General features: G+C 39.0%; 1 protein-coding gene across 3 annotated transcripts in view; it reads right to left on the bottom strand.

Moving 5' to 3' along the window:
• AOAH (acyloxyacyl hydrolase) overlaps positions 1-21107 on the bottom strand; it is a 186186-nt gene that overhangs the window by 61084 nt on the left and 103995 nt on the right. The window lies entirely within an intron of this gene.

Below are 21107 nucleotides of genomic sequence, written 5' to 3'. Positions count from 1 at the left end.
TCTCTAAATTGTCAATACATTACTAGGAATTGTTACAAGAACAGTTCTACAAAATGGGGTTGCATTGGTGTGGTAAGTTCAAATTTCTTCTTTTTTTTAATGACACTTCCAATCATCCCTTTCTAACCTTTTAACCAAGAGCTGTTTTAAATCTCTTGAGCAATTGATCATTTTTACCAGCTTGATTATTTTAAACCTGACCATGTTCCCTTTCTTCTTTTGGTTGTTGTAAAGCTGTGGCAGACACTCTTGTCTTTCAGATTTCTTTCTTCCCCTTCTTCCATTTTACTTTTCAATTTATTTTAATTAAAAAAATTTTTTTTTGGCCATGCCATGTGGCACATGGGATCCCAGTTCCCCAACCAGGGGTCAAACCTGTGTCCCCTACATTGGGAGCGGGGAGTCTTAACTGGACCACGAGGGGAGTTCCCCCCACCTTCATCCATTTTAATAGAAATTTTAGTAGGACACGTGTCTGCCCCCTGAACAATGATGGCTTTACTCATCTTTACCTGCAGCTAGGAACGCCCATCTCACTAAGCTTTGGACCATGAGATAGAAGTGAAATTCTCCAGTGACGGTTTCTGGGAATGCATCTCAGGAAACAATTGTCTGGTGACCTTGCTTAGTCCTTTTTATCCATTCTGCTGCCCACAATAGGGTACCTGCCATTTTGGACTGTGGGGATAAGTTCTACACTGAGAAGGCAGAGGGGTGAGAGTTGAGCTCCCATATCAGACGTGGACTGCATATGTGAGAGAAATAAACTCCTTTGTTATCTTATTTAAATTCCCAGACATTGAGTTTCTCTGTTACTTATAGCTGAATCTATTGGGTTAACCAAAGAGCTTGTTTGGGTTTTTCCATAATCTTTTACTTAACATTCAATAATACTAATGGACACAGATCTTAGAGACGAATTTTCAACCAGTAGCAAGCTATAACTGCACATGTTTTAAGTCACTTCCTTGGCTCCTCTTTGTCCCATCTTTGATTTTCTATCTTCTTTTGCCAAATTTTAATTTAATTTAAATGCAATTTAATGTTATGTTCTCCATATTTTCATAGGTTTCCTAATATCCTTTTTGAAATCAGACCAGCTATAAACTAATGAATAATAATTAAACTCAGACATTTTTTATTATCTTCTCAGGTGTATTTTATCTTCTCTTCATTAAAATAGACTTCCTGTCTCACAACCTTACATAAATTACTATTTATTTTTAAGTGTTATATAAATTTCACTCATTATATTTAGAGTGCTTGCCAACTGTCTCAGTGCTTCAGACAGGTAAGCATGTATCAGGTTTGGGATACATATTTGTATCTCAAATATGTACATATTTGGAATACACTGCAAGTAGTGTTCTTTCTGAAGTCTAAGAAAATTAATAATAATAGAAAACAAACTTGTGGTTACCAAAGGAGAAAGGGGAAGGGGGGAATAAAATAAGGGTTTAGTAGTAACACATACACACTATTGTATATAAAATAGATAATGAAAAAGGACCTAGAGTACAGCCCAGGGGACCATACCCAATACATTATATTCAATATTCTGCAATAATTTATAAGGGAAAAGAATCTGAAAAATAATATATATATATCTGAATAACTTTGCTATACACGTGAAGTTAATACAACATTGCAATCAACTATACTTCAATAAAAACTCCAAATCCACGCCCCAACCCCCCCCCCCCCCCCCCCCCCCGCTAAATCTTAATGGCATGTATGTGTCAGTCCTGTTCTACTCTTTACAATCCCATAGATTGTAGCCCGCCAGGCTTCTCTGTCCATGGGGATTCTCCAGGCAAGAATATTGGAGTGGATTTTCTCGACCAGGGTTTTCTGGTTGATCAAGGATTTCCTCCATTGCAGGCGGATTCTTTACCATCTGAGCCACCAGGGAAGCCCTGAATCGTAATAACATTTCTTAATGTTAATAGAAGACCAAGGTCTCTGAGCAATACTTTAATTATAGGATTTTTGCTTTGTGGTAGAGTTTTGAGGTAAGTGACTTATTTTACTTTTTAATATCAAAGCAACCCATGCATATACTTTTCAAAATCAATTCATTTTATCTGAGTGATGTTTATTGACATACATAGCCTTATTATGTTCTATGTTCTGTATGTTCTACAATTGCACTCATCTCACATGCTAGTAAAGTAATGCTCAAAATTCTCCAAGCCAGGCTTCAGCAATACGTGAACCGTGAACTTCCAGGTGGTCATGCTGGTTTTAGAAAAGGCAGACGAACCAGAGATCAAATTGCCAACATCCGCTGGATCATCGAAAAAGCAAGAGAATTTCAGAAAAACATCTATTTCTCCTTTATTGACTATGCCAAAGCCTTTGACTGCATGGATCACAATAAACTGTGGAAAATTCTTTGAGAGATGGGAATACCCACCTGACCTGCCTTTTGAGAAACCTATATGCAGGTCAGGAAGCAACAGTTAGAACTGGACATGGAACAACAGACTGGTTCCAAAGAGGAAAAGGAGTACGTCAAGGCTGTATATTGTCACCCTGCTTATTTAACTTATATGCAGAGTGCATCATGAGAAACGCTGGGCTGGAAGAAGCACAAGCTGGAATCAAGATTGCCAGGAGAAATATCGATAACCTGAGATATGCAGATGACACCACCCTTATGGCAGAAAGTGAAGAGGAGCTAAAGAGCCTCTTGATGAAAGTGAAAGAGGAGAGTGAAAAAGTTGGCTTAAAGCTCAACATTCAGAAAACTAAGCATCTGGTCCAATCACTTCATGGGAAGTAGATGGGGAAACAGTGGAAGCAGTGTCACACTTTATTTTTGGGGGCTCCAAAATTGCTGCAGATGGTGACTGCAGCCATGAAATTAAAAGACGCTTACTCCTTGGAAGGAAAGTTATGACCAACCTAGATAACATATTGAAAAGCAGAGACATTACTTTGCCAACAAAGGTCCGTCTAGTCAAGGCTATGGTTTTTCCAGTGGTCATGTATGGATGTCAGAGTTGGACTGTGAAGAAAGCTTAGTGCCGAAGAATTGATGCTTTTGAACTGTGGTGTTGGAGAAGACTCTTGAGAGTCCCTTGGACTTCAAGGAGATCTAACCAGTCTATCCTAAAGGAGATCAGTCCTGGTTATTCATTGGAAGGAATGATGCTAAAGCTGAAACTCCAGTACTTTGGCCACCTTATGTGAAGAGTTGACTCATTGGAAAACATTCTGATGCTGAGAGGGATTGGGGGCAGGAGGAGAAGGGGACAGCAGAGGATGAGATGGCTGGATGGTATCACTGACTCGATGGACGTGAGTTTGAGTGAACTCCAGGAGTTGGTGATGAACAGGGAGGCCTGGCATGCTGCGATTCATGGGGTCGCAAAGAGTCGGACACAACTGAACGACTGAACTGAACTGAACTCAACTCAATAGCTGCTTTTGTTCCTCTGCTTAATGTTCTGAAGTATTTAACATCAATTTACCCTTAAATCTTTTTGTAAATATTTGATCTCCATTCAATATGCTCTGATATATCATATAGTTTGGTAATTTCATCTTCTTGTGGAATTGTCTCCTGAAACCTCTTGACCTGCTTAATCTGGACTTGTTCCTCTCTCACCCTGGTGTGCAGCACATGTACTGGGAGCTCCCTTCTTCATCCTCCTGGGGATTTTCTTCACCTCTTTCTGACTTATTGGATATCTCATTTCCTGGAAGGCCACATTTTTTTATTTTTGATGGAGCATACTCTTAAATATTATGTTTGAACGATGTGTGGGAAGTAACATTATTATTAGCATTTGTATATCTGAAACTGTTTTTACTTTTTGACTTGGTGAAGTGTAGGGTGGTGAGGTATTGCTGGTGAGGTGGAGGGTGGGCCCAGAATCACAGCCTGTCACACCATAAGTACAAACACAAATAGGATTAATAGGACTTACTGGGGAAAAAATTCAAATAGAAAAGAAGCAGTGTTCATTTGGTTTCTGAACTCTCATTATCTCATAAAAAGGTGTCTCAGACAGTACATAGCTAGACTAGCACATCTATATATTTTTAGAGAAAGAAAACTCTTGAGTATATAAATCATTATGTAATTGTAATAATAATAATAGATTTCTGGGATAGGTAATTGGTTTGTTAAAAAGGAGGAGTCCCTTGGCTTCTTGCTAAGCTACCAATAGGAAGAAGTAAATGGGCTTCTAGGACCATCAGAGTTTGCTCATTGGCCAATATGGTGGATTTAAGAATGGCTTCATATCTTTGACAATCCTACCCTTAAATCTTGGCTGTCGTGTTACTTCTTTCACCAATAAGATGTGGTGGAAGTGACACTCTGCCAGTTTTGGCTAGGCTTTTAATATTCTTGTCAACTCTGGTCTTTTAGAGCCCTGGTCCACCATCTGAGAAGTCTATCTTTTTGGAGACATCAGGTAAAAGAGCCTACAGTGGAAGCAACCAAGATGTCCTTCAATAGGTGAATAGACAAATGAACCAGGTATATCCATACAATAAACTATTAGTCACAATACGAAGAAGTGAGCTATCATGGCATGAAAAGACAGAGATAACTTAGGTGCATATTGCTAAGTAAAAGAAGCCAATCTGAAAAGGCTACATACTACGTAATTCCAACTATGTGACATTCTGGAAAAGGCAAAATATAGAGACAGTAAAAAAAAAAAAGAAAAAAGGTGGTCTCCAGGGGTTATGAGGAGGGAGGGGAAGATTAACAGGTAGAGCACAGTGGCTTTTTAGGGCAGTGAAACTAATCTGTATAATACTGTAATGGTGAATATATGTCATTACACATTTGTCAAAACTCATAGAAAGCACAGCACAAAGAGAAAACCCTAATATAAACTATGGACTTCAGTTAATAATACTGTATCAATGTTGACTCTTCATTTATAACAAATGTACCATACTAATGCAAGTTGTTAATAATAGGGGCAATTGAGAAGATGAGGCATACATGGAAACTCTCAGTACTTTCTGCTCAATTTTTCTGTAAACCTAAAATTGCTCAAAAATTAAAGTCTATTAAAAAAAAAAAAAAAAGCCCTACCTGGAAAGGAAGAGAGGCCCAGCTAAACCCAGCTTTCTGGTCACCCCTTCTCAGGCACTCCTTTACATGAGTGAAGCCATCTTGGACCCTCCAGCCCAGCACCAAGTGAATATCATCAGGTGTCTATGGTCAGTGCCACACGGAGAGGAAGAATTGGCTAGTCAAGTTCTGCTTGAATTCCTGAATTTCTCACAGTGCCAAACCATGAGATATAATAATGACTTCTTTTAAGCCACTGAAGTTTGGAGTACTTTGTTACACAACAACAGATATCCAGAAAGGATGCTTATAGAATTCTGGGTTAATTTCATGTTCCCTCAGAAGTTTGAAGGAACCAATTCATTGGCTCCTGGCCTCCTAGTGTTGTTGTCTGAAGTTATTCTGTGTCTCAATCCTTTAAGAATCTGGGTAGCGTCCATTCTAAGTGTTCTGAAGCATCGTGATGATAGGCTTGGCGTGGTTTTATTTTCATTCAGTGTTAGACATTTGATGGACCTGGAAATTCATGTCACTCAGTTCTGAGCTATGTTCTTGAATTATTCCACTGATGATTTCTTCCTTTCTTAGAACTCCTGTTATTTAGGTATTGGGTCACTGATTTTCCTGGTTTTTCTGTCCTATTTTCTATCCTTTTGTCTTCTACTCTATTTTCTGGATAATATCCTCAACTTGATTTTTTTCAATACATCTATGAAAATCTTCCTATGTCACTAGTATAATTTACTTTTTTTGTTACCTGAATTAATATCTCCTCCTGTCTTTCTGAAGATATGCATTTTAATTACTTTTATAAGTGGGATATTGTTGTTGCTGTTCAGTCACCAAATCAGGTCTGACTCTAATAAGAGTTAAAAATTGTTTTTTTGGAACATAGTTTCTGTCTTCTTGAAGTTGTTTTTCTCTTTATTTTATGTTGTTTTTTACATTTGAAGTTTTTCTAATATATCTGATAATCTTAGGTTGTTGGCTTATGTTTAAAAGTGGAAATTAGTTGAAATCTTAAAAGTGGATTGGAAAGTAGGCCTGCTGGGTGTGGCTTGCAATCTATTGTCCTAGCTAGTGGGTGAGCTGGCTGGGTCTTTCTCAAGGAACCACTGCTGTCAGAGTCTTTGGGGCTCCTTCCTCTTGGGATGTGCAGGTTCCCCAGAGAAGGGTCTTCTAGTCTCTGGGTTGCCAGCTTTCTGGGGCTTGCAGTGGGTGGACCTTAGATTCAGCACGCTTGTGTTTTCATAGGGTGTTCCTTACCACACTTTGGCATCTCCTAGTCCAGAAGCTCTTGATTTTGGCATCCCCAGAGAATAAACCCTAGTCTCATTCAGAATAAGGGAAGGGAAGCTTCTTATCTGAGGATCTTACTACTTCTTCAGTAATCTTCCAACTACTTTTCCAACTACCACTTGCTTTTAGCCTCACTGTCATTTCTAGAACTACTATATGGAGCCAGTTCCCAAGTCCTTTGGGATTCTGCAGTGTAGACTGATTTATTTCTTGGTCTTCCATCCTCCTAGCTTAGGATGCAACTTTCCTGAATCGACTAAGTCAGTTACCACTTGTCCTTGTGTTTCTGGCTTTCAACATTTTATGACTGTTGGCTCTTTCTGTTCTCTTTGTCCTTGTGGACAAATTCATTTTCTGTCATTTTAGTGGGGTTTCTCAAGGGAGAGAAGTAAATGCTTTGTTCAATCTGCTATTCTACCCAGAAGCCTGAAATGAATACTTTATCCACTGCATCATTTATAGCCTCTGCATTGACTATTTTATTATATTTCAAAAAAGCAGATGGGAAATGGACATTAGATCTGAGTTCAATGCTAAAATAATTTCACGGTCAATAAGGAGGGGTTATTTTCCTTTGGGAAAGTAATTGTTACCAATATTTAGCCAAAAATATATTTTTGACATCAAAAATTATTTCTAAAAATAGAATTTATGTACCGAAATACTGTTTTGCTCTTGACCTGCTCATGGAGAGTAAATACTGTGGATATTAATAATATAGGTACAGTTCTAATTCTTTCATTACAGAAAGAATATAGACATCTTTACCAATAGCTGAATAGTTCCATTACTATTTCTGACCACAATTACTATTTCTGAATTTTGGAGATGAGGTTTTGTACTAAGTACTAGAAACTATTTCACCTAATCAAAGACACAATTTTTTTCATCCTCATTCTCAATACATAATCTCCCTTATAAATTTTAGGAATTTAATTTCTCATGCAGTGCTCAGGGATTCTAAGAAGATAGAAGGATCAATACAATATGTTGAGAAGCCTGTAATACAATATTTGAGATGCCTATAAATTGAAAAGATTGCTTAATAGAAAGTTATTTATGTACAGGGTCAGTGTAACTTGAATGAATAGGCTAAGCTGAGGATACCATGCATAGTAAGGTTAACTGTGATCACCATTCTGGTTTCACACCCCGCCTCCGTTTGCTCTCCCCTCTCTTCTCGGACTCAAGTTTCCCATATGATCTTTATTTCTCTATTTTTCCTCTGTTCTACCCAGTGCAACAGAGGAAACCCCAGTACAATAGGTTAGTAGAAGAGGTGACAGCTTCAGTTCTGTAATTGAGGAGTGTGGAGAAGGAGTGCTGAAAAGTTTTCTTTCTTACACCTTCCACACTGTCTAAGATAGGTGTGTCCTCAACATCCAGAGTAGGCTTGAAAGTTCACCATACTAAAGTCCCAGTTTTATCAGCCCCATCTATGGTAGGGCCTGGGAAGTACAGCCATTTCACTGACACACTAGTCAGATTTTGGTTTCTAACCCCAACATTCAGAATAGATAATCTTAGATCTAGTAGTGGCTTTTCCCAACATGGGCCCAGAAAACACACAAAAACCCACTTTATCTAAGAACCTTCTAAGGACCCCCACCCCTATTCCATTTCACTATGACTGAAAGAAAAACACAACAAGAGAAAGAGTAAAACCAAGAATAAGCCTCAAGAATAATGCAGACAAATGGGTGGCTTTAAAACTGAAAAACGGTCACATCCTTTGTTGACTCAGAGCAGAACCCATTTGGAGAGAGGCAACAAAAACAGTTTCCCAAAGAGCTTAGCATATTAGAGGTTTTGTGGATAAACCAAGTATAATATTATTGAAGCAACAGAGATGTATTAAGTCCTTATAAATAGATTCTAAATCTATTTCTGAACTCTCATCAGGAGCACAGTCAGTTTGGGTACAAATTCTGAGGTACAAGCAATAAATGCTGGAGAGGGTGTGGAGAAAAGGGAACACTCTTATACTGTTGGTGGGAATGCAAACTAGTACAGCCACTATGGAGAACAGTGTGGAGATTCCTTAAAAAACTGGAAATAGAACTGCCTTATGATCCAGCAATCCCACTGCTGGGCATACACACCAAGGAAACCAGAATTGAAAGAGACACGTGTACCCCAATGTTCATCGCAGCACTGTTTATAATAGCCAGGACGTGGAAGCAACCTAGATGTCCATCAGCAGATGAATGGATAAGAAAGCTGTGGTACATATACACAATGGAGTATTACTCAGCCATTAAAAAGAATACATTTGAATAAGTTCTAATGAGGTGGATGAAACTGGAGCCTATTATAGAGAGTGAAGTAAGCCAGAAGGAAAAACACCAATACAGTATACTAATGCATATATATGGAATTTAGAAAGATGGTAACAATAACCCTGTGTACAAGACAGCAAAAGAGACACTGATGTATAGAACAGTCTTTTGGACTCTGTGGGAGAGGGAGAGGGTGGGATGATTTGGGAGAATGGCATTGAAATATGTATAATATCATATATGAAACGAGTTGCCAGTCTAGGTTTGATGCACGATACTGGATGCTTGGGGCTGGTGCACTGGGACGACCCAGAGGGATGGTATGGGGAGGGAGGAGGGAGGAAGGTTCAGGATGGGGAACACGTGTATACCTGTGGCGGATTCATTTTGATATATGGCAAAACCAATACAATATTGTAAAGTTAAATAAAATAAAATTAAAAAAAATCTTATTAAAAAAATTCTGAGATACTATCAAGCTGAATATCAGGGAGTAAGTCACACACAAAAACAGTGGGGCTTGGAAGGCTAGCAACAGGGTGAGGGAGAGATAAATGGTAACATTTGATCTGAAGGATTAGGACAGGGGAGTATACAGGGATAAAGGTGGATAACTTACAGACTACACAGACTTTATTCAGGGGCCTCTACGACTAGGAAGTTTTAAGAAAAGGGTGAAAAATTTTCTTTCCAAGTGGTTGAAGGTCAGGCCAGCATGGGGCCAGGGAATAGATTAAAGAATTTTTTAAATTCCTTCTGGTTCTTTGATACTAGCCACAGCCCAGAGCTCTGTATAAACCTTAATTCACTGCATCACAGAAGAACCAAGGTTTCAGCCTCAGAGAGAGATAAACATGCAGAATATGAATTGTGTATTCAGAGAGTCTGGCAATGGGCTAATTATGCAGGGGGAGTTTGCAGGGGTGAGGATGACTGCAGAGGAGGTCCTAGGAGTTCAGACTTGAAAAGATTAGCAAGACAGCATGATAGATTTTGAATCTGGAGCAGCAAAATAGTACAGGGAAATAGACTTCATGGGCATCATGTTCAATAATTCATGAGCTGCTGTACTCACACGGAGCTTCTTACCTGTTAACTTTCCACTAAGATTCCTTTCTCTGATCTTCTCTGAGCTGGCAGCGTTATAACTCTCTCCATCCTCATGTTTGCAGCCTCAGATATGATTCTGGGCCACTGTATCAGGGTAAATATTAAACTGTGATAAAACTTGGGGATTTAAGCCTGTGGATATTTATAAATCCGAAAAGATCACTTGTGGCATAGAAGAAGATTGTTTCAGTAATCTCAACAGTGTTTCTCAAAGGATGCTCTGTACAACACTAGTTTCATGAGATGTATCTTTCTCATAAAACATACACACATCACATAGCTCTGTGGTCAAATTAGTTTAGGAAATGTTTCATATTATACCTTGGAGCAACATTAAGAAAACGAAGATCATGGCATCCGGTCCCACCACTTCATGGGAAATAGATAGGGAAACAGTGGAAACAGTGTCAGACTTTATTTTTCTGGGCTCTAAAATCACTGCAGATGGTGACTGCAGCCATGAAATTAAAAGACGCTTACTCCTTGGAAGGAAAGTTATGACCAACCTAGATAGCATATTGAAAAGCAGAGACATTACTTTGCCAACAAAAGTTCGTCTGGTCAAGGCTATGGTTTTTCCTGTGGTCATGTATTGATGTGAGAGTTGGACTGTGAAGAAGGCTGAGCACCAAAGAATTGATGCTTTTGAACTGTGGTGTTGGAGAAGACTCTTGAGAGTCCCTTGGACTTCAAGGAGATCCAACCAGTCCATTCTGAAGGAGATCAGCCCTGGGATTTCTTTGGAAGGAATGATGCTAAAGCTGAAACTCCAGTACTTTGGCCACCTCATGCGAAGAGTTGACTCACTGGAAAAGACTCTGATGCTGGGAGGGATTGGGGGCAAGAGGAGAAGGGGACAACAGAGGATGAGATAGCTGGATGGCATCACTGACTCGATGGACGTGAGTCTCAGTGAACTCCGGGAGTTGGTGTTGGACAGGGAGGCCTGGCGTGCTGCAATTCATGGGGTCACAAAGAGTCGGACACGACTGAGCGACTGATCTGATCTGATCTGAAGCAAAGCTTCTGGGGCTTATTGAAGTCTCTGATAAACCTTACACTGATTAAACTTGTTTTCCTTTATTTAAATCAGCACTTCCAAAATTTATTTGACCTAGGAATATTCTTAAAAATGTGCATAATACCTTTTAACATCTTGTGGGACTAGTGCTTCACAGAACAGGTTTTGAAGAACATTGATGAATTACCTCTGTGATCTATATTTGAGCATTATGGCATGGCCTAAAATCTCAAGTTCAGTCAGCTACAAGAATCCTACTAGAAAAATTTGGAGGTTGTACATATACTTTGGTCAATCTAGATTGCAGTCAAATTATATCATTCCAGACAAAAATTCACATCAATGCTTAATTTCTTCAAATAGCAGATCTTTCCTTTGTCTTATACTTTCTACTTGACTACTGAATGGATAATTTTACTTTAAACTTATTTTCTCCAATTTGTTGACTGCAGTTATTTTAATATTGTGATGACTTTTTGCTAATTTCTTGTAGAACATATTTATTTTAGAACACACTTAGAAATCCAAGGGCTTAAGTTACACTGATTTATTTTTATATGTATCCCGTTATGCAGCTGGTGATTCAATTCATGCTGTTTATATTCCTCCTCCCTTGTCCCTGGCGTTTTCCCTAAAATGTTAATTTCTGCAAATCTGATTTGATTTAGGCAATCTGAGAAATTGCAAGGGAAGGAGGTTTGTAGATTGTACCACACTCTGCAAATGTAAAGTAACGTCATTATGAACTTACTCAGTGATTCTTATTATTGAATACTAACCACAGTGCCACACAATGTGCCAGGAGCTCGGGCTTCAGAGAGAAGTCAAGCCTGATCCCTGTACTGGAGATGCAGAGTCTGGTGTGGGGTGGGTGGAGTGGTCAGACAGTGAGTAAACAGTTACGACAAGTGAGATGATATTGGTATTGAAAGAGCAAAATAGGAGCACAGGAGAGAGTCAGATGGGGGTTAGTATGAAGATGCTGTCCAAGGAACTGACTCCTAACTTTGGTTGGTGAAGTACGAATGGGAGTAACTAGATATGACAACAATGAGGCTTAAATGCCTATGAAAAATATTCAAACTCACTCATAATCAAGAGGTTACATATGAGAACATATGTAATAAAATAAAATGCAATAATAAAACAATATGCAATAAAATAGTTTTTGTTAGATTGGAAAAAATTAAGAAAATGGGCAATATTCAGTATTGACAAAGGTGTGGGGCAACAAGTATTCTTATGCAATATTTTGGGGAATGTAAATTGGTGCAGCCCTTTTGGAAAGATTATAATAAATTAAAAATGTATACCTTCTGATCCAGCACCTTTTTTCCTAAAGACATTCTCACATGTAGTCATAAAGAGAACCATAGGAAATTCATTAGAGAACTAATGAATTCGTGAGGATTTGGAATTAAGTTGACTGTCCGTCAATAGGAGAATGAAACAACCATACTATGAAATATCATGCACAATTGCATCAGAATGCAAAATGCTTCAAGAAGTATTATGGAAGCATTAATTTATAGTATATTATGCACAGTATGATGTCATTTATGGGAAAACCCCAACAAAACACTTATTTCTTTATGTAACAAACACATAGAAAGAGTCTGTTAGGAAACCACACTAAATTGATAACAGGGCTTTCTTCTGGGAATGGCAATGAAATTAGCGGAGGGCTCTGATTTTTTTATTATATACCTCAGTATTTTTTTGTAAAATAAAATGTGTTTGTGGTTTGAATAAATAAATTAAAAATAAGTAGGGTTAAAGGGGACATTGTCTCAGTGGAGCGATTGGTCAGTACAAGGCAGGAAGAGTCCTGGGCCAGGAGTCGGTATCCTCGGCCCTTCCTGCCCCGAGCAGTGCCTCCAGTGCCTGCACTCCATCCCTTCCTGCCTTGTCTAATAACTGTTCCCGCCTCTGTCTGCCTTTCTCCCTGTTTTGGCTCCTTCTATCTCTACAAGCATGTGGTAGGATTTCTCATCTAAAAACGTCTCTCTTATCTCTTATTCCCTATGAGCTATCACCTCACTTCTCTGCTCCCTTTGATAGTAAAACCTGTTTAGAGTCGTGTATGTTCACCTGCATTTACTTCTTTACAACCTGAACCTATTCTCTCCAATCAGACTTCCATCTCTGCCCCACGAAATGTGTCTGGTCAGAGTGTCACCATGATCACCATCTGGACACTCAGTGGTTCTTCTCAGGGCTCATCTTCCTCTCCCTCTCCCACCATCTAGCTTCTGGGCACTTCTCCTTTGGAAAGACTTTCTTCACTTGGCATCCAGGACACTAACTGCTTCTGGTTTCCTTTGCCTTTTAGGGCGGTTCCTTCTCTTCCCTAACCTCTACATGTTGGCATCCCCCAGCCACTGTCCTCAGCCACTTTTCTTTTTCACACTCATTCCCTGTAATAAAAAGATCTCAATTTTTTGCTCTCAGGACCACTTTATATTCTTAAAATTATTGAGGAAATCAGAGAGCTTTTGTTTATGTGAGTTATAGCTGTCAATATTTATATACTGGAAATTAAAACTTAGAAATTTAAAAAATCATTTAATTATTAATCATTTAAAATAATAAATCCATTACATATTAACATAAATGAAATATTTGTTTTCTAAAAACATTTTTTTTCCAACTCCTCCCCCAATTAGTGGGAAGAAAGGCATCATTTTACCATTTGGCTAATATCTTTAATGTCTGACAATAGAAGACACCAGGGTTCTCAAATCTGCTTCTGCATTTGTCTGTTGTGATGTGCTCTTTTAAGGGAACTATACGAAGGAAAGCTTGTCTTAAATATACATTTAGGTGGAAAAGGGAGTAAAATTTTAATATCTTTTTTAGATAACAACCAATTGCCTTCTTTGATTCTATACCAAAACTCAGCAAGTAATTATCTCTTAAAAGGCCGATTAGTTGCCATATGGAATCTGAAATGGACTTTTTGCACCATGTTACATTCAAATGATCTAGCTTGTCCTTTGAATGGCATGATTTCCTATATCAAACATTGGCCATTTAGAAAATATTGGTTCACCAAGTTATGCAGATATTCCAAATGTTGACACAACTTATGATGTTGTTGTTCTTGTTCAGTTGCTAAGTCTGATTTTTTGTGACCCTGTGGACTGCAGCATGCCAGGCTTCTCTGTCTTTCACTATTATTTCCAGAGTTTGCTCAAGTTCATGTCCATTGAGTCAGTGATGCCATCCAACTATCTCATCTTCTGTATCCCCCTTCTCTTCCTGCCCTCAGTCTTTCCCAAGATCAGGGTCTTTTCCAAGGAGTCAGCTCTTCCCATCAGGGGCCAAAGTATTGGAGCTTCAGCTTCAGCATCAGTCCTTCCAATGAATATTCAGGGTTGATTTCCTTTAGGACTGACTGGTTTGATATCCTTGCTTTCCAAGGGACACTCAAGAGTCATCTCCAGCACCACAATTCGAGAGCATCAATTCTTCAGCACTCAGCCTTCTTTGTGGTCCAACTCTCACATCCATACATGACACCTTATGACACAATATTGAAAATTGTGTATCTCATTAGAAAGGACTTGGAGTAATAGGAAGTTGTCAAGTTCATAACAGAAGATACAATTTTTAAAAAATTCTAAATTTTCTCTGAAAGCTCAAATTTTATGCTTGGCAACCAATACTGGCAGTTGTTTCCCTTGAAGTGACAAGCTCATTTCATTCATTGCAGATATAATACCTGCCATATATCCAAGTCTAAATAACTATAATTTGTTTTCCAGTCTTTTTCAACAAAAGGTGTTCTGTGAAAAACTGACTAATTCAGTTTTCAACTCCCTCACACAAGTGCTTTTCTTTAGGCCAAACATCATGTTTTGTTATGTAGCAGAAGTGCTCTATGCATATTTCTATTTCATCAGATGACATTCTTAAAAATCATGTACTTACTTTAATAAAATTAATATTTTTTTCCTATTTTATAGGTGAAATTTTCAAGGGCAGATGTCCTCTCTTTTTTAATCTAGAAGGTGTGAAGGTGAAGACCACTATGATTATTAATATGGCTTAGTGCAATTTTGATTCATGCTCATATGTCAGCAGTTTTATTCACCATTGCTTTTTTACCTCAGGTAAATGGCTACACAGTGCAAAAGACAACTACTGTCTTAGCATTGTTGTGAAGATACTGTTCTTATCCTGTGGACCCCCTGAAAGGGTCTTAGAGACCCAGAGGTCCATGGACCACACCTGGAAAATCACTGATGAAGTCTATCTCCCATTCCAGTTGGCCTCACCCAACCTCAGATTACCAACTCTCTGGCTAATTATTTGTTTTGCAAAGTATAATTATAAGATAGCTAATCATTTGCAATTATATCACATATAATTTTTGAATAATGGATTTAATAAGGTTATTAAGCCCATTAGTGCCTCATACGTACATGTCTTCTTTTTTTTTTTTTTCAAACAGGAAATTAGGTTAGCAAATCTTAGCTTCATATCCCATCTCTCCAATTTTATGTTTTTAATGCCCCAAGTGACTTGATTTGGAGTTATACATTGCTTTTCAAAATTGTTCTCTCACATAATGTCTATTGGGTTGGAGAGAATAGATAACCTTTAACACTCAGATTCTAGGACACTTCTCATCAAAGATGTGTGTTTAAATGTCCTTGAATAGCATTACTGTGCCACTTATAACAATGGCTTTGTCTATTTCTTTCTAGGTGTTTGACTTGTTTCTGGCCCAAACAGCAAATTTAAGTCAGAAGCAGAGGGAGCAGCAGCTACTCTAGAAAATTCCATCTACTTTGCACCAATTTATGTTGGCCCACTGGTCTCACTCTTATCTCTCGAGCTTGATATGGTAACTTTGGTCATTGCTTTTGGTTCTTTTGGCTTTTGTGACTTTTTAAAATTTGTTTTTGGCTGTACTGGGTCTTCATTGCGGAGCATGAGTTTTCTCTAGTTTTGGCAGGCGGGGGTTACACTCTAGCTGCTGTGTGGGGACTTCTCATTGTGGTGGGTTCTCCTGCAGAGCACAGGCTCCAGGGCATGTAGGCTTCAGTGGTTGTGGCTCATGGGCCTAGTTGCCCTGTGGCATGTGGGATCTTCCTGGCTCAGGGATTGAACCCGTGTCTTCTGCTTTGACAGACAGATTCTTGTCCACTGAGCCACTAGGGAGGCCCTGGCTTTCATGACTTTTTAAGGCTAACAGCAGTTTCTTACTTTTTTTTTTTTTTAAGTTGTGATTGTTGCCTTGCTCTTCCCTCCAGCTGGTTCTGCCTCCCAGCTTTGAAGAACTTCTTTATCATTTAGCCCTGGCAGGCAGAACTTCTCTGACTTCTGGCCTCACTTTCAGAAGGGGAGTTGGATAACCATAAATGCTCAGGTTAGATGTGTTGGGTTCAGGTGATTATTTCTGTTAAGGATTTGGAGTCACCCGTTTTCCTCTCTGGCTGTTGCTTGGAGAAAATAGTATGCATGAAAGATAATAATGGAGAACCACTTTAATTAATAGCTGGTCAAACACCTAATGCAGGGCTTACTATGCATGAGCTCGACTTCTATTACACAGTAACCCTGGCCCTACATAAATTTGGTTCTTAGAACATTTCAGACTCTGACCCACAAAATTAGTCACAAGCCACAGTTAGCTAAGGGTTGGAGAAAAGCATAGGAGGTGGCAAGAAGGAGGAGCACCTCTCCCCAGCAGTTTTCCTAATGGCTCTAATTCAAGCAGCAGCTAAAGAAGGACACAGACTCAAACGTCATGTTGCCCTAACAGCAACCAAACTTGAATAACAGAGAGAACTTCAGAGATCAGCAGGTGCAACTCCCCTTCATCACGTAAATGAAGTCCAGGAACGCTAAATGTTCCACCTGCAGCCACATAGAACCAGCACCCTTTCATCTGTCAACACAGACTTCCTCCTACTCTACTATACGGACTCAAAGTGCTCTGGAATTTTAGATGCTGCTTTTTCTGTTGACACACATTACCATTTAAGTTAAAGATGTACAAAATAATGATCTGACTTACGTCTATCATGAAACGATTATCACAATAACTACAATAACTTTGGTGAACATCTATCATCTCTTATGTGCTCAGTTGCTTAGTCATGCTCGACTCTTTGCCTATGGACTGTGGCCTGCCAGGCTCTCTGTCCATGGGATTTTCCAGGCAAGAATACTGGAGTGGGTTTCTATTTCCTCCTCCAGAGGATCTTCCTAGCCCATAGATCAAACCCATGTCTCCTGTGTGTCCTGCATTGTCAGGCAGATTCTTCATCACTGCACCAACTGGGAAGCCCCATCATCTCTTATAGATACAACATAAAATATTACTTTCCTTGTGATGAGAACTCTTAGGGTTTACTCTCTTGATAACTGTCATATATAATGTATAATAGGAAACTCCAGTACTTTAGCCACCTCATGGGAAGAGTTGACTCATTGGAAAAGACTCTGATGCTGGGAGGGATTGGGGGCAGGAGGAGAAGGGGATGACAGAGGATGAGATGGCTGGATGACATCACCGACTCGATGGACGTGAGTCTGGGTGAACTCTGGGAGTTGGTGATGGACAGGGAGGCCTGGCGTGCTGCGATTCATGGGGTCGTAAAGAATCAGACAGGACTGAGTGACTGAACTGAGTGCTAACTTTGGTGAACAAAGTTATATTTTTATAACTTTTATAACTTTTTAGTTTTATATTTATGATTTTGTATATAATGTCCCTAGTAATTATTCATCTTATAACTGTAAGTTTGTACCTTTGTACCTTTTGACTGTCTTCATCCAATTCCTCCTCCTCCTCCTATCCTTGGGTAACCACAAATCTGATCTTTTTCTATGAGTTTGTTTTTGAAATATAATTGAACTATAACACTGTGTTAGTTCCTGATACACAACATAGTGATTCAATATTTTTATGCATTTCTAAATGATCACCATGATAAGTCTAGTTACCATCTATCATCGTACAAAGTTATTACATAATTATTGACTATATTTTCCTCACTCTACACTTCACTCCTGAGACTCACTTAGTTTGCACCTGGAAGTTTGTATCTCTTAATATCCCTCATCTATTAATATATTGCTTTTAAACAAGAAGTTCTTCCTTCCTGAAGTTTTGGTATTGTTTTATATCCTTCTATATAGGTTACTGGGCCTTGGCTTCTTTAACTGAAATAGGATTTTCCCGTTACATTAGTTGTGTTTTAATGTGTTCTGAACACAAATAACTATTTTTAATCTTCAAAAATAGGTTTTTTTTTTTCTTGCTTCTAGAGTTCTCCCTATTGTCAGGCTCCCAGCTCCTAAGCTGCCAGCCTCATTTTTTGTTTTTGCCTTCAACCTACTCAATTTCTTTCAGAAAGCACATAGTTTTAAGGGATATTACTTTTTGAATTTTCTGAAGCCTGAGAGTCAAGACAACAGATTTTATTAATGATGACTCAACTGAGTGATGTAAAGATTTATAAAACTAAGTGGTTATGTTGTCTTTAAATGCATGCATGTAATTTCAATTAGAGTTACTTTCATCTCATAAAGGAGATATTAAATTTTGAGTGGGTGGAGGGTTTGACAGAAAAAAGAAAGGAAAACAACCATCTTCTCTTCCAAATGACATTTTTTTTTGCTTTCAAAGGTACATTTTTTTGCTTTCAAAGGTACATTTTCGAAATAACACTGTGAACATCCAAAGGGTGAGGCAGGAGGCATTTTCCAGAGATCCAGTTGAATAGAGAAATCCATAAATTTCATCCCATGTTGATAAGCATTTGGACCCAAAGGAACATTTGCTCAAAATGCCTGAGGCAGCTGCCACATCTCTCACAAACACTGCTTCTAAGTCAATGTTCTGCTTATTCTGATTCTGCCAGAAGAGGATCCTCATTCTAATGCCAATATCTCTTTAGTGATTTTTACACACTTCATAACTCTTTGTTCTTTAAAGGAGATTGGCCTAGCACAGGTTATCTGAAGGAATAATTTGCATTCCCTTCATGGATCCCAGCCCTGTCATCATGGCAAAGGGGCTCGCATAACTCAATGGAACTATGAGCCATGATATGCAGGGCCACCCAAGGCTAAAGGTTCATAGTGAAGAGTTCTGACAAAATGGGTCCGCCGGAGGAGGAAATACCAACCCACTCCACTATGTTTTTGCCATGAGAACCCCATGAACGGTATGATTCTCAAAATCCTTCGAGCTAGGTTTTAGCAATACATGGACTGAAAACTTCCAGATGTACAAGCTATGTTTAGAAAAGGCAGAGGAGCCAGAGATCAAATTGGCAACATTTGTTGGATCATGGAGAAAGCAAGGGAATTCCAGAAAAACATCTATTTCTGCTGCATTGACTACACTAAAGTCTTTGACTGTGTGTGTGAATCACAACAAACTGTGGAAAATTCTTAAAGAGATGGCAATACCAGACCACCTTCCCTGCCTCCTGAGAAACTGGTATGCAGGTCAAGAAGCAACAGTTAGAACCAGCTATGGAACAACTGATTGGTTCAAAATTGGGAAAGGAAGACATCAAGGTTGTATATTGTAACCTTGCTTATTTAACTTAGATCCAGAGTACATCATGTAAAATGCTGGACTGGATGAATCACAGCTGGAATCAAGATTGCTGAGAGAAATATCAACAACCTCAGATATGCAGATGATACCACCCTAATGGCAAAAAGTAAAGAAGGACTAAAGAGTCTCTTGATGAGGGTGAAAGGGGAGACTGAAAAATCTGGCTTAAAACACAACAATAAAGAGACTAATGAAAGGTTGTTGCTGAACCACAAAAGACGCTGGGATTCTTGGCATCCAGAGGAGAAGAATTCAGTCTGGGGCCAGAGATGAGGCTTGGCTGCTCAGAGCTTTTGTGTAATAAAGTTTTATTAAAGTATATAAGAGATAGAGAAAGCTTCTGACATAGACATCAGAAGGGGCAGAAAGAGTGCCCCCTCGCTAGTGTTAGCAATGGAGTTATATACTTTTTAATTAGTTATTACAGTGAATCAAAAGAATGTCTGGAGGTTATAAATACCTTACTAGGCTCACTCCCATAATTTACATTTTAAGATAACAGGATTAGCCAGGTTTTTTTCCCAGAAACTGTCCTCAAGCAAGATACATTATTGTTATATAATCCTAAGGAATGTAGAGGAAAAAAAAGGTTTGTCCTTTCCTCTACCTTGAGAATTCCAGACCCCTCTCTCCTTGGGGACCCCCAGACTTCTTATCAACCTGCCTAGGAATTGACTCTCTCACTAAGATGATGGCATCTGGTCTTATCACTTCATGGCAAATAGTGGAAGCAGTGACAGATTTTATTTTCTTGGGCACCATAATCACCGTGGATGATGACTACAGCCATGAAATTAAAAGATGCTTGCTCCTTGGAAGAAAAGCTATGACAAACTTAGGCAGTGCATTGAAAAGCAGAGACATCACTTTGCCAACGAAAGTACATACAGTCAAAGCAATGGTTTTTCTATTAGTCATATACTCCAGCTGTGATTCATAAAGAAGACTGAGTGTCAAAGAATTCATGATTTCAGATTGTGGTGCTGGAGAAGACTCTTTGAGTATCCCTTGGACAGCAAGGATATCAAACCAGTCTATCCTAAAGGAAATCAACCCTGAATATTCATTGGAAGGACTGATGCTGAAGCTGAAGTTCTAATATTTTGGCCACCTGATGCGAAGAGCCAACGCATTGGAAAAGACCCTGATGCTGGGAAAGATTGAAGGCAAAGGGAGAAGGGGGCGGTAAAGGATAGAATGGCTTGATAGTGTCACTGACTCAATGGACATAAATTTGATCAAACTTTGGTAGATAGTGGAGGACAGAAGAGCCTGGCGTGCTGCAGTTCATGGGGTCACAAAGAGTCAGACATGACTTAGCTATTAAACAACAACAAAAATAATTTGCATGACAATATATGAGATGGTTTAACAGAAGCTACTGCTACAAGGGACACACTGAATGGTGACACCCTGGGGCCATCATACTGCTGTGATTTTGCTTAATGGGGATCCATTGCAACCCTTATTCCAGACAGAGAATTCCCTTTTCTATCGAAAGGAGTTAAATATATTCTTTGTCATGGCAGCTACATGGTAGAGAACACAGAAGCAGGTGGCAACTAGACACTAAGAGAAAGACAACCAGATAGCTTGGGCCCCCACAAATATATAGAGAAAAAACCTCACATGGAAGGTGGCCAACCAGCCAGGGTGTGCACCTTCTTGGAAATAAAGCTGATAAGGACAGTGCTTAGAGTCAATGTGGAGCAAGTTCCGTGAACAGAGTGTGTTTGTAAATAGCAACACAGAGCCTAATACAAGAAGGTG

The sequence above is a fragment of the Bos indicus genome, chromosome 4, assembly GCF_029378745.1.
Source record: "Bos indicus isolate NIAB-ARS_2022 breed Sahiwal x Tharparkar chromosome 4, NIAB-ARS_B.indTharparkar_mat_pri_1.0, whole genome shotgun sequence".
Lineage (NCBI taxonomy): Eukaryota > Metazoa > Chordata > Mammalia > Artiodactyla > Bovidae > Bos > Bos indicus.
This window is presented reverse-complemented; position numbering and strand designations above follow the sequence as displayed.